Source organism: Calliphora vicina, chromosome 4, assembly GCF_958450345.1.
Source record: "Calliphora vicina chromosome 4, idCalVici1.1, whole genome shotgun sequence".
Taxonomy (NCBI): domain Eukaryota; kingdom Metazoa; phylum Arthropoda; class Insecta; order Diptera; family Calliphoridae; genus Calliphora; species Calliphora vicina.
Genome location: NC_088783.1, coordinates 121,594,359 through 121,609,526, shown reverse-complemented (window position 1 = coordinate 121,609,526; position 15,168 = coordinate 121,594,359). Strand labels below are relative to the sequence as shown.

At 28.6% G+C, this 15,168-nt stretch overlaps 1 protein-coding gene across 2 annotated transcripts in view; it reads right to left on the bottom strand.

The window, feature by feature from the left end:
- Window positions 1-15,168, bottom strand: part of Pde9 (phosphodiesterase 9) — a 145,052-nt gene that overhangs the window by 126,142 nt on the left and 3,742 nt on the right. For both annotated transcript variants that reach the window (XM_065509965.1, XM_065509966.1), the window contains exon 2: window positions 11,102-11,340. The gene's annotated coding sequence lies outside the window, so the exon portion shown is untranslated. The remainder of the gene's footprint in view (window positions 1-11,101; window positions 11,341-15,168) is intronic.

Genomic DNA, 15,168 nt, shown 5'->3' with positions numbered 1-15,168 from the left:
TTCAGCTATAGGAAACACATTAAGACGAGATTCCTGAGCAACTTTATTTTTTATTTTTCTTCATTTATTACAAATCAAACTTAATCTGCCAGCAAATGCTAAACCATACTCATGAGCTGCTAAAGATACTACAACAACTACAAATAAATAAAATACAAAGTTGCTGAAAAATAATAAATACATGAAAGAAACAACAAACTGGTCCATTCAAGCTTATTGCTCTGCCATTAGTGTTTCTGCAAGTGTTTGTGTTTAGATTAACCCTTCAGTCAGTCAATGCTTCAAGACTGAGGTCAAGATCGTTCGTTGACCAGCCTATAAGTGGCGCGCCAATGTGTGTGTTTATGATGGTGGTAACAATAATTGTATGTTGCAGCACATTGCAAATGGTATGTACAAACAAATACCAAGACATTAAATATAAAAACAAGAAGTAAAGATGATTAAACAACAAAACAAAAAAAAAAAGTAAATAAATAAAAACAAAATCTTTAACAGCAGCAGCAAAAATATGCAAGCCGGACAGGACAGTAAATAAACCAGTAAACAAGAAACAAATAATAAAAAAAATATATACTTACGTACATACAAATATATGTATGTATGTGAATATTAGGGTGGCACTTCGTTGTACTCATGTCCGACGGTCCGTCTGTATGTTGAAATCAATTTTTCGTGGCCCCCCAAATAACATATATGTATGTATGATTCATACATAAATATATCAGCTATAGTATCGGTTCGGTTGTTATTTAAAATCAAGAAAATCGGCCCATAAACGGCTGAGATATAAGCAAAAGCACGACTACTTCGATTTTTGACCTATTTATCTATATCTGGATTACTAAGTCATTAACATAGACAATATGGATATCTAATGATAGATATTTCAAAGACCTTTCCAATGACGTATATAATAACATAGTAATTCGGACCCATAATGGTTCAAAATCGGGAAAAATATTTTTACCCAAGTTTTTTATACAAAATATTTTTTTCCATAAAATTTTTTTAATAATAAAATTTTTTTAGTCGTAAAATTTTTGTTAAAAAAAATTTGTTCAATCTTTATCTTAAAGTATATTTTGGTGAAGGTTATATAGGATTCGGCATTTATCTCTCTTTTGACCAAAAACTTTTGATAAAATGTACAATATTTAAACGTTATCCAATAATGACCTAGAACAATTTTAGATCTTGGGAGCATAGAAAATTTAAAAATTGCTAAATAAGGGCCACCCTAATGTTCACATACACGCATACATATGTATGTAAATGTGTGTGTGTAGATGTTTATAAGAAAATTTTGTTTGCTTGGCTTCGTTGCTTGTTTAGTCAATGTAAAATTGTTGTTGGTGGCGTTGGCTGTTTGGCTCCTTCGTAGTCAACGTAATCGTGAACATCATTGTCGTTATTGTGTTCGTAAACATTAGTGCTGTTGTTGTAGTTGGTGTTGTTGTTGTCATAGGCAACTAAGTATAAAGCTGGTCATTAATCTTTAATGTAAGGCAGTGGTCAAAGTAAGCAGAAAAATGTGCAAAGAACAACAACAATAACAACAACACTGCACTAACTACACCACACTATACTGCACTGCACATTACTTTACTGCAATGGCTGTGTGCACAGCAGAGCACAACTATAAAATCAAGTTTATTTTGTTTGCAATATCAAACTTATAATTCACTATTTTACTCTCTAACACACACTCACTTTGCACACACACATTACACATTTTATATGCACATAGATACATACATACATACATACATCCTCGTACAATATGCAGGTTTATTTTGTATGTAAGTCTGTTGTCGTAAAAAAGCAACACAACATGTAATTGACAATATGTTGTAAAATAAAATAGGAGTTGAATAGAAGACAACAACAGCAATAAAAAAAGGAAAACAAAGCACATGCAAGAAAAAACAGCAACAACAACTACAAAAACCAAACATGTTTAACAACAACAACATATTTTGCCATAGAAACTCTACAATTGTTTTTGATTTGTAAACAAGAGCATCGTTCAATTGTACACAAGTCAGTTAAATGTAAACTAGGGGTTTCAGTTCCTTACGATTAATTTTTAAAAAGGGGACAATATAAATTTCGGATCAAATAGCAAAAATTAACAAAATTATGCTTGTTTTCCAATAAAGAAATATAACAATTAATCTACACATTGATGAAAAAATTAATAGCTGCCTTGGGGCGGCCTAATGCTTTTTTTGTGTAATGAGCCAAAATTTTAAAATTGATAAAAACACTTTATATTTGAAATAAAGCAACGTTAACTTAAGACTTTTTGTTTTAGTTTTGGTGACAAGAAAAATACATAACATTTCGTAATATTTTTATGAAAAATTAAAACTTTTCGATTTTTTTTTTTGGGGGGTGGGGGGTTCAATTATCATTGTCGAGGCTTAAAGATTAATCACTTTCCTATTTACTACCATTTTGTTCTTTTCTAAGGAAAAATATATATAAAATCCTAGAAACAAAACTATCCCTGTTCTCGTCTTATCCAGGGTAAAAGACCGACCCCCCTAACTTTTACAACAGACAACAGAAGTATGTAATTTTTTATATTGTTGCACAAAACATCGTTTATTTCTTTTCTTTATTTATTTCAGTTTTTTTATTTTTGTTTGCTTTTTCTGGCTCTGTGCTCAATTTAATAGAGGGTTTTGGCGAATGAATGAATGCATGCATCTCGTTGATGTAGAGAGACGACCCCAAAAACCAACACCCTAGTAATTATCTAATAATTAACATTTATAGACATTTTGTTGTTGTTGTTGTTATTGTTATTGTTGCGGTTGTAGTAGTCGTGGTTTGGTGTTGTTTATTATTATTGTTATTGTTGTTATTAAACGTATACATGACGCCAGTTTATTATATGTAATTAGTTAAAATATGCACTCACACAAACTCACACACACAAACATGCCAATAATATTTTTACACATTCATATAATTAATCTATAATATATATTTTTTTTATTAGATTGTGTATTCATGTGTTTATCATTATTGAGGCGAAAAAAAAACATTATAATTGTCTACAAACTTTTCATTGAATTAAGATATTGTGATAATAGAGATTATTTTGAAATGTGTGAGTTTGTGTTTATTTACAACAATTTAAATTGTTAAATTGTTTTTTAAATTCGATTTAAAATTCTGGCCACAATAATGGTTGTAAACATTTTTAAAAATTTGGTCATCTCTATTTAGCTTTTCAAATTGAAATTAGTGTTTTCTCGGTGGTGTGCCTATAATAGTGTGAGAAGTAATAAATCCAACATTATTAGTGAATTCACAAGGTATAATATTATGTCTTATTGTTATAATGTTCTAATATTTCACGACTTGGCGGCTAGGCTTATCCGGCTCTTAGGCATTCGGCGCAGGTCTCTGCTGGTTGGTTAAGACAGCGAAATAAACATAGCATACAGAGAGTAGTATTATTTTAAGAAATTTTTTGTTTGTAAGGCAATAACAAAATTTGTAAACCATTGTGAAATATTAGAACTTTATGACAATATGACATATTAGGATATGCAATTTCATAGCGAATATTCAAAATTTTCTAGTACAATGCAAACAATTTGTTTTTTGCAAATATTTTAAGCTTGACGTTTTTTTAGTATAATAATTCTTAAAAACTTCCTTATAATGATTTTTTTTTTATTTCACAAATTTGACTGATTTTTTATAACTTTTTTGAATATTACTTTTGCATCTTTTTATGTTACAACAAACACATGTCACCCTGTAATCACCCACTTTTATTAATATTATATATCTACATTATATGTATATATACATTAGAGTGGCCCTCTAAACCATAGATAAATACACATAGGATCGGAAACTCTCCTGTCAAAGACCTAACTCAGTTGTCAAAAAACTATATGGTGAGAATGTATTAGTAAAAAAAACTCGTATATGTGATTTTTTTGAGTTTGAATTTGTTTCCGCTGTTTGTGTATTTCTCTATACTCTAAACATTTACCGATTTTGCTCAAATTTTCAACATTTATTTATTACTTGAGGAAGAACAATTGTACAAACTAAAGACCACCCTAATATACATTTTCTTTTCAAAATACTTGCATTTATGCGTAATTTCAATAATATACATTAAATTATGCTGGAGTATTTGTACTTGTATTAAGTATAATAAAGAGAGGAGGCATAATTTAAATTAACGACCGGATGTTTTTTTTTATATTTATGTACAAACCCAAGTAGAAATACATACATACATATATGTAAACAACAATATGCAACATGAACAGATCAATTCAAACAACAAATTATTAAAGTCAACAACACACAAAATAAGTGGAACGACTGCCAGAATATGCAGTTCAAAAATAAATTACAAACAACAACAAAAATAAAAACACCAAAGAAAGAAACTGTTTAACAAAAAAAAAAACCCAACTATATACACAGCACCGACTGGCTGTCAAATGAATTAAATTTCAATTTTCTCTGGTTTATGACATATTTACAACATCAAATTAAATTATATTTTCAATGTAGTTAAGTAGAGACTTTTTAATGTTATTAGATTAGATAAATGCTATTTAAGCAGTTGAAGGAGATATTAAGTTAGATTAGAGACTGTTTTGTATTATGTTGTTAGTATGTACTACTACATATGTAGATGTTTGTAGATTGAAGGGAAAATAATTCATATGAAACAGTTGCTGCGAAACGTCACGTGAGTCTGTCATTAAGTTTCAGCATGGAAAATTTGTATTTATCGTAAATTGTGGAGAAGTGTAGAGAAAAACGAATTTTATGTAGGCTACGAGGTACATATATTCTTTATTAAAGACCCGTTTACATTGTCCCACAAGTAATAAGATTTGTCAAATTTGTGTGTAGATGAGTACGAATGGGATTGTCTAAATGTAATATGTAATGAAATCATATGACATTGAGAGAATATAAAGATGAAAATACATACCGATCGTTTAAAAGCAATAAGCAACAACGTTCATCATATTTTTTTGGCATACTGAGGAATTTTCATTTTATTTTCTGTCCGTAAAGTCTTATCGTCTAAAGCCACCTCAAGTAATATAAAGCACCGAATTTCACAATGCAAAATACATTTTCTGATATTTACTATAAAAACTACAGATTGATCTAACTAGGTACAGTAAAATGGTAATACATCCAGTATTACATACTTTGTAATGCTAATCCCTAAAGTGAAATGGAAGAAAAAAATTAAACAGACTGCAATACTGATTACAAAAGGGTTACTAAGTAAATACCGATACTCAAATTGATTAAGTAACTACACTCTTGATTACATAGAGTCACTAACGTGTCAATTGACTTCAGTCTAGCTTACCTGTGATATATAAAATAACCAATTAACTTCATTTTGCACTACAAATGTTAAATGACCCAAAAATATATAAATTTGGAGTCAGTCAGGTGATCAGGCATTAGTGAAAATTACAGCCTATAAGATATACATTGACTGCTGGAACATGGCAATGCTACAAATCAAAAGCATTAGAAAACTGAGAGGATCGCCAGAGAGAAAGAAACATAAAATATAATATATTCTGGCCATTTTGGCTGACCACATCGAATTGAATGAAATTTTGTTACTCAGTAATCAGAATGTAGGATTGTGATGTAACGAAATTAACAATATTTTTGTTTTACATGAAATATTACCTTTATAAAACCATAAATACTAACAGTAAATTATACTCCTTACATAAAAATAATTGAAGTTTTGTTATAATTGATTCACTCTTACCTTTAACTAACTATGTATGTACTTACTTTAACAGTTTTCCTTTTTGCCTGCAACTCTCGTTAAATAAATGTTGTTTTTCTTAATTATAATTACCCTGTAATACAAGAGGAGTATCATAAAAATGTTTCCCATAAATCTTTTTTAAAGTTTTTCCTAAATAAAATGCGCTAATACATTAACACGATACCTTCTACATAACTACTTACAGACAGACTACACATTCTCATGCTACTTACATACATAAATACAAACATATAATGATGGCAAGTTAACGAACCTTCTTCTATAATTCTTTATAAATATTTTTCCTTCTTGCCATACTCTTCCCTGGGTTTTTCTATATGTACATACATATATTGTAGTATTTTACTACTAAATCTAATATAAAACTACAGCAACGACGAGCACAATAATTTAAACATCTTTTACCCTTGATAGTAAAAACCACTTGAGTTGTATTTTATATTTAATATACTCTCATACAAGCATAGTTATACAAACATATTAAAAGTTTATCAGTAATACCAACATACGAGTTGTACATATAATATAGTTAATGTTAATGTTAGTTCTAGGCGCCCTTCATTATAAGAATAAAGTATGCTAAAAATTTTAAAGAATTTGTTACAAAATTTGCAAAAAAAAAAATAAGCTTCAATTTATTAAACATTATTTAGCCTGGACAGGAACCATGAACATTCAAAATACGCTTCAATTTATTAAACATTATTTAGCCTGGACAGGAACCATGAACATTCAAAATACGATCTGGGGCAAAATTACTGTATTGTTTATTCTTACAAAAATTAAGTATGATCAACTATTTAAGCAATGTTAGCGTAACTTAACACTGCTCAATAAAGTTGCAATATTCTCACCTAAAGGAAAAGTTTAGCATAGACATCCACCTTCAATATAAATGAACATGTTGGAAACGACACATTTTGGAAACAGGAAACATAATAAATAGCAGCGTATACTAATTAGTGCTCTTTGCGTTTTACTTTAAATCTATGTAAATTTAAAAAATGTTGGGTAAAAGTTCGTAAGCTTAATTCTTGCTAGTATAGATTAATAGCAATTGGTTCACAAATTTTCCTTAACACACTTTCGTAATTTTCCCCATTTTCATGGCATTTATTTCTTAAACTCTATTTGTTTATGAGAAACCTTTTTTTGCTTAACTATTTTCTCAAACCACTATATTATAATTATACTCAAATGAATGAAATTAAATGTTAATTAATTTATTTTGTCGACTTAATGCTAATTTCAGTGGGTACAAAAGAATTCTTTTTTTTTTGCCAAAATGTTTGTTTAAGTAAACAAAACAAAACAAAATACAACATGCTCGCTCGTACGAAGTAGAAATAGAAAAAAAGAAATGATAATGCGAAAAGCAATAACAACAACCACAAGACAGGCAAATACAAAAACAAAAATAAAATAAAAATCGGTTATAGTCGTGACACTTGTTTTGATCGCCAGTCTGATCAGACAGACTTCGACAAATACACACATTGAAAACAGCTAAAACAACAACAACAACGAAAACAAAACCAAATTCAATGAGTGAGTAAAATAAACAAAAACAAAAAAAGAAGAAATAAAAACAAGCAAATGACAAGCAAAATCATATAAACAAACAAAATGAAACGGTACAGAGTGTGAATAAGACTCCTCTACTCGTAAAACACTTTGTTGTTGCAGTATTTAAATACAACTATATACAAATCTATATACATACACAAAAACATTCATATCTACATACATACAATATATAAATATGTTAATAAGAGTGTTTATTATTTTATATAGTTTTTATTTAATTATATTATCAAATGTTATTCACTACACACAGTTTTTATTAACTATTCAAACCAGTATGAAAGAGTGCTTATTTGCAATTTTTTTTTTTATTTTTTTTTTTTGTTATTTAATTATTTTGTTTTGTTTTCATTTATTATTATTATTTTTATATTAATGTGAAAATAACAAGTGTAAACATGTGATTGCAAAAACCTACAATTATTCTAAATGTTCTAAAACTATTTTACAATATTATTTTAAAATAAATTGTGCCCTTTTAACTTGTAAAAATTTACTTGTTGCGTATTAACTTATTCGTTGTCTTTACTTTGTAATTGTGATAACAATTTGTTTTTTTGTTTAATATCTCCTCTTGAAGTGATTTTATCAACAGGCCACTTGAACTGATCAAACCAATAATTATTTGCGAAAAATTGCTAATGAAAAAATAAGTAAAATAAATTTCTTTGTTGCACAATGAATTGTTAATTAAGAGGTTTTCATAAAAACAAATGTTAGGATTTTGGTAAGGAATGTTAAAATTATAAACAATATAGTATTCCTTATATTTACTCATGGGATTTTTGCATCTAAGTCTACGTCTTGACAAGCCATTCAATTTGTTTACTTGGCAGACATTTTTCATTTGCGAAATTTTCATTAGCCATGTCCGCCTGTCCGACTGTATGTTGAAATCAACATTCCGTAACCCCCAAATAATTTACATTAAAATACATCAATACATGGTTCATACATCAATCTCGGCTCTGGTGATATTTAAAATCGAGACAATCCGTCCAAAAATGGCAGAGATATAAGGAAAAAAACCCGGGACAACCTCGATTTTATACATAATTTTTATCTATATCTGTATTACTAAGTCTTTAGTATAGATAATATGAATATCCAATAATAGATATTTCAAAGACCTTTGCAATGGCATATATAAGGCCAAAGTAAGTCGGGTCTACAATGGGTCAAAATCGTTTTAACAAAAAAAATTTGTTCACTAACAAATTAAAAAAAAATAAATTTTGCTAATAAAATAAAAAAAAAAATAAAATTTTGTTTACCTAAAAATATAAAATTTTTTTATTTTAAAGTTTAATGTGGTGAATGGTATATAAGATTCGTCACAGCCAAATATAGCTCTCTTATTTGTTTTTATTAATATCTGTAAATTTAAACCCTTTTACCATAAAGGTAAAATTTCTATATTTTGAAATTTTCAATGTTACTAGTAATTTCCAAAAAAAATATCCCGCAAATGTTTTAAATTATAAACATTTTAACCCCTTTATCGCCGAGGTCAAAGATACATTTTTTCATTATTTAATATATCTCAATGATAATTTGCATTTTTATAACAAGCAGCAAAAATTTCGAGAACATTTATTAAAACATTTGTTATTTGTACAAAATCTGGCATCTTTAACCTTTTCACTATGAATGTCTAAGGTCAAATATTTCAATATTTTAAATCAATTAAATGATATCGGAATTTTTTTATTAAATATTTGCTAAATAATTCATTTTCAATAAAAATCTGTCAAAGGTTAAATTTTTCAATATTTTAAATGTTCCATTAAAAATCTAAACATTTTTGATAACTAAAATCAGCAGCAATCACGTGTAACAATAAACTTTTAATCACCAGCAGCCATTAACAAATTTCAGTTAAATTGATAAACAAATGAGTCTTAAATTTCCATAGCCTATTGACTTGACTGCCTGCTGCTAAAATTTAATCACAGTTTGATGTGAAAATTTTGTACAATCAAACAATTTTCAAAGCGCGTGGCATATTTTTTTTCAACAGACATCAGCGTTTGTTTTGTCAATAACATCAATAGTATTGAATTGTTTAAAAAAAAATCAAATGATTTAATATGTTACTATGCGTTTTAGATGAATTTATTTTCATTTGAATTTAATCAATTAATTGGTCAAACATTAAACGCGAGAAAAAGCACGATTATGTTAAATTACTTGTACTACACAATAAAATTAATAACAACCATAATTTTTATGAAATTATTTGTCATTTTGTTTGTGTTGTTTTTTTAAACATGTGTAGCTGTCGTAAAGTATTCTCAAAACAGTGGAGGGTCTTAATAGGGAACTGATTTAGGAATAATATGATGATTTGTTTAATTACGTTTTTGCCAAAATAAGCTTCTTTTTGCTGGACAAGCTTTCAAGCTAGTGTTAATGATATTTGACAACATGAGGCATACACGACGTATAAGAGATGAGGCTGATCATGCATTTTTAACGTGAACAAGTATCATTAATCGTCCTATAAAAGTGAATTTGATTTAAGTTAAGTTATTAGTTTTTGTTTAATTTACTTCCTAAAGGTACTTAATGTATTTCTAATAAAAAATTGTTACCATTTTATACAGGTGCTTAACAAATCGTACTCATTCTCAAGGTACTAACTAAATACCTTAAGCAATTTATGTGCGAAATATGCCGCCCACCATTAAGACATTTTACTGTCAAACAAAATAAATATATGTACAAAGATTTGCAGCAGTATTGAGCACAAATATATGGCTAAATAAACATGTACTTTATAAGTATAAATGTACGCAAAAAAAAAAAACGTAATTGTACATATATTTTTTTTGAGTGTGTGCTTATCACGCCAAAATGTGTTGTTCACTTATTTTAATTTATTTTATTTAATTTTTGCTGTTTTTGCTTTTTCTCTCAAGTGTATAAAAAACAAGTAAGAAAGTATGGTCGATCCATCGTGACCTTATAATACCCTACAATAAGGAAATGAGCATCAACACTTTTCTTTTAAAATTTCAATAATTCATTTTCGTGAATGATTTTCGGGAGCTATGATCAATTATAGACCGCTCGCCATGAGATTAGGTCGTGTGATTTAAGTCTACGTATATGAGACTTATTTCAGTTGAATTCTATGGGCCTTATATGGGAGCAATGATTTATTATGGACTGATCATCAGGAGATTAAGTCCTATTCGGAAGGACATTTGTATTAGGACTAGGTTTCAACAGACTTCGTCCTTGCATGTGTCAAATTTGATCGAGTATTTTCAAAATAGCGACCTTTACTTTGCGTACGTACGGACGGACGGACATTGATCGGTATACTTAAAGGTGGATGTTAGACAAATATATTTGTGCGTTACAAACATCACCACAAACGCAAATTCCCCCTCCCCCCTAGTGTGGTGGTGTAGGGTATAAAAATTAACAAAATACACAAAAAAAAGAATAAAGAATTCTACTATTCTACTCCAAAGCATGATAAGATTAGAGAAAAAAGCAAATAGCGGAGACAGGTGTAACAACATTAAAGTCAATAACATGAAAACTTAACAAAATTCTCCACAAAAAAGAAGGAAAAACTAATGAACTTGAAAAAGTCAGTTGGTTTTTTTAAATGAAAGACTACAACAGATTTTAGTAAAACAAAATAAAAGTTTAAAATAAATAAAATAAAAAAAAACTTACCCCCAAGCTAAGAACAGCCAGTGTCCATGCAGTTGCAGGCTTAACAAATTGGCGGGAAGCACATCAGCAACTGAATTTGATTTAATTTCCGTTACGTTTTGTTTTATTAAGGATATTTGTTTCACAGTTTGTTTTTCAAACAAATTTTAATGAATTTTTTTTTTGTTTGTTTTGTTATTTAATTTATTATTGTTTTTTTTTCAAATTGTTTTCATAACAGGAGAAATTATTAGTAAACACTTAAAAAAAAATCACAATATATAAATGAAAATGAGTACAGACACAAACATTTAAAAAGGAAAAAAACAGCTCAATTGCGGGATTTAAATGAATATATTGTAGTTATACGTATTTTAATATATGTATATAGTATAACAAGAATTATATATAAAAACCTTCAAACTATAATAATAATAATATCTACATAGCTACAAACTAAAATATATATTTATTCGTAGTACATATACATATATAAATACATATTTTTGTGTATAATTTTGCTCACATATATTCACGTTTTTTTATTCAAATTAGTTTTTGTTTGAAAATAAAATATGTGTGTTTACTGTATAAATACGATCGAATATAAAGAATCCATTAGAGTGAAAATAAATATTATAAAATAAAAAAAATACACACATCTATATGTATTTACACAAAGATGACGAAACGTCCTACAGTGCGGCACTCAGAATAGATAAATTAATTAATTTTGTTCATACAAAATCTGTAAACTGATTTGTTGCTACTTCTAAAGAAAGTCAAAAAAATTACTTTAACAAATTTGTATGTAACTGATTGACTGTCTGACTGACTGATCACAGGCAATAGCGAGAGAGCACAAACACACAATTATTGGCCAAGGGGTAAAAGATCTCTCGCCAGAGGGAGGTTGAGTGTAGAATATAAATATTCACCATAAACAGAACGCCAACAAAACGGCATTGGCATTCAAATAATAAAAATTTATATGTGTGAATTTTTGTTGAACAAAAAATAAAAATAATAACAATATTTTTAAACAACCACAACAAAAAAATCCCATTAAAAACAGCACAACAATCATAATCAACAGAATTTGAATTTATTGATGCGTTGAAAGTAGTCAATATCTAGGGCGTCCGAGAACACACACAGGGAAATTCTATATTGGGTGGAAAATACGAGGTTGGTTAAGTTATTTAACATAGAGACGAGACACTCCATAGTGTCAAACAAAAATACAACAAATAAGGTGTTTTTTATAACTGAGTTAGGTATTTTCTATGTGTATTTATTCAACAAGGATTGAATTCTATTCAAATGCAAATCTTTAAATGAAGCTAGAGAATTTGTTTTGTTTGTAACGTGCAGTTACAAAATATAGTAGAATATTGTTGTTAATAATTAACAAATAGTTTATGCGAATTTTAATATAAGACATCTAAGAAATACATAAACAAGAAAAGCAAGAATCGAAATCCATAGCCATAGTCAATAAGTTGTAGTTAGCCGACGAGAGCTAAAGAATTTATATCCTCGGATTGCATCAGTAATTAATTCGTTAAGAATAAATTCAGTATTCTTAAAATTTAAAGGAATGGTAAATGATTCAGAAAAATATTTCTTTTATGAAAATCATTCAGTTTTCAAATAATTTTTGAGTGTTTTTTATAAAAATTTTAAATTTCCAATAAAATTTGATTTAGAAAATTGAATTCAGAATTAATTCTTTCAAACCTTTAGGTGTAATAAGCCGGAGTATTAGTTTTGTTGGTCTGGTACAAATCTTGCAATATAACTTATGTTTTGCTTATTAAATTGTAAAAAATTTCAAATTAAAACTATAATTTGTATTGTATATATTGTGAATAATTTACTACTATGAATGTTTGTTCTTCATTATATTGATAAAGTTGTCATATTTGTTGTTTGCACATTTTAAATTTTAATGAATTAGTTTAAAAGCTGGTGAATCAAAAGTAAGACATAACGAATTACATCACGAATTGATCTGATGTTTTTAAAAATTCGATAATGTGAACGAAACGGAACGGTATACAACACAAAATAAAAATAAAACCAACAAAAGTAAGTATTATATAATAAAGAAGATTAAGTAAACCCTGAGATTTAGTTAAATATAAGGAGTGAGATCGAAAAATTCTTAACACACGTTTTTCATTACATTTTTTAACCCAAGTATTATTTGAATTTTTTTTTGATCAAGTTACCTTTGAAAAACATGTCAGTTATTATGTGTAATGTCAATTATATTAATTTTTTTGTTAATCTGATTAAAATGAGTGACCAGAAAAAAGTGCGTACTGAAATTATTAAATATTTTCAACAAAACCCAACTTGGTCTTACAAAAAGTTGGCCAAGCATACAAAGGTCTGCCGTCAAACTGTTTCCAATGTTATTAAACAGTACCGGGAGAACTTGTCAGTTGATAGAAAACCTGGTTCAGGTAGAAGGAATGGTCCACATGATGTTTCTAAAGCCAAAAAAATAGAACGCATTTTCAAAAGAGCTCCCAACACATCCGGTAGGAAAGCAGCCCGGTTAGCTCAGTGCTCGGACTATTTGGTACGAAAAGTTAAAGCTAATGCAGGTTTAAAAACATACAAGGCTCAAAAAGTTCCTGACAGGAACGCTACTAAAAATTTAGAGGCCAAAAACAGAGCACGGAAATTGAAGTCAAGTTTTATAAAAAAATATTCTTGCTGCATAATGGATGACGAAACGTATGTTCTGGCAGATTTTTCGCAACTTCCAGGTCAAAAATTTTATGTTGCTGATGCTCGAGGGAATGTTGAAGAAAAGTTTAGGACCCAAAAGCAGACAAAATTTCCCAGAAAGTTCTTGGTATGGCAAGCAATATGCAGTTGCGGCAAAAGAAGCCACTCATTTGTTACAACGGGCTCTATAAATACCGAAATTTACATCAAGGAATGTTTACAAAAAAGGCTGCTTCCATTCATAAGACTTCATAATGTGTCCACTTATTTTTGGCCTGACTTGGCATCCTGTCACTATGGCAAACAAGCCCTTGAGTGGTACAAGAACAATAATGTGGTATTTGTACCAAGAGAGGCAAATCCTCCAAACTGCCCGGAGCTAAGGCCAGTGGAGAGATATTGGGCTCTTGTTAAAAGAGAATTGAAGAGTACAAAAAAGGTGTCCAAAAGTGTGGTAGATTTTAAACGGAGATGGACTACATGTTCGAGCAAAGTGACAGAAAGCACTATAAAAACGTTAATGGAAGGGTTTCCGAAAAAGGTTCAAAATTTCATCACTAGTGATTAAAACTATAAAAATAATTTTTTTTGTAAATTGTAATAATAATTTCAATCAAATAAAAAAAAAATTAAAGCTGTAAGTTTAGTGGTTTCTTTTTTATAAACATATATGTATGTTAAGAATTTTTCGATCTCACTCCTTAATTAAAAATTAAGTAAAAATGTGTATTCCTACAGGGTCATGTTCAACCCCTTGAGTCTATAAAGATTAATTTGTTTATTGTGGCATGTAAATAAAACGATCACAAATCATCAACAAACCATAAAAATAATATTAAACGAATATACAAATTAATAATTTAATACGAGTACTTTTTCTTTTTGCTCATAAAATAAAAAATAAAATAAATGAATAATGTGTCTGCAATTTAAATTGAAAAAATAATGACGTACATGCACAGAAACATTTTTTAATATGTATAAAAAGAAAACTACAAGCTTACGATTTTTACAAGCAATATAAAATAGAGCAGTAATAATAGAAAAAAAAATATGTAATATATAATAACTTTGGTCACAGGTGACAGCTCGTAACTGACAATATTATAAAACATGAAAGATTGCTGCAGTACACAGCTGTTGTTTGGCATCTTTATATCCTGTTCCAAACAAAATCAGTCAAAATCACGATGTGACAACATGTGACCACCAATATATTTAACAGTATCTTTATTTTGTATTGAAGTCTAAAAATCACTTGTAAATCATCTTTTGAATATATAAATGTCAGCGTTACTATTCACTTTTTCTAAAGCGGTTAACTTTGTACCCACCCCATCAGGGGT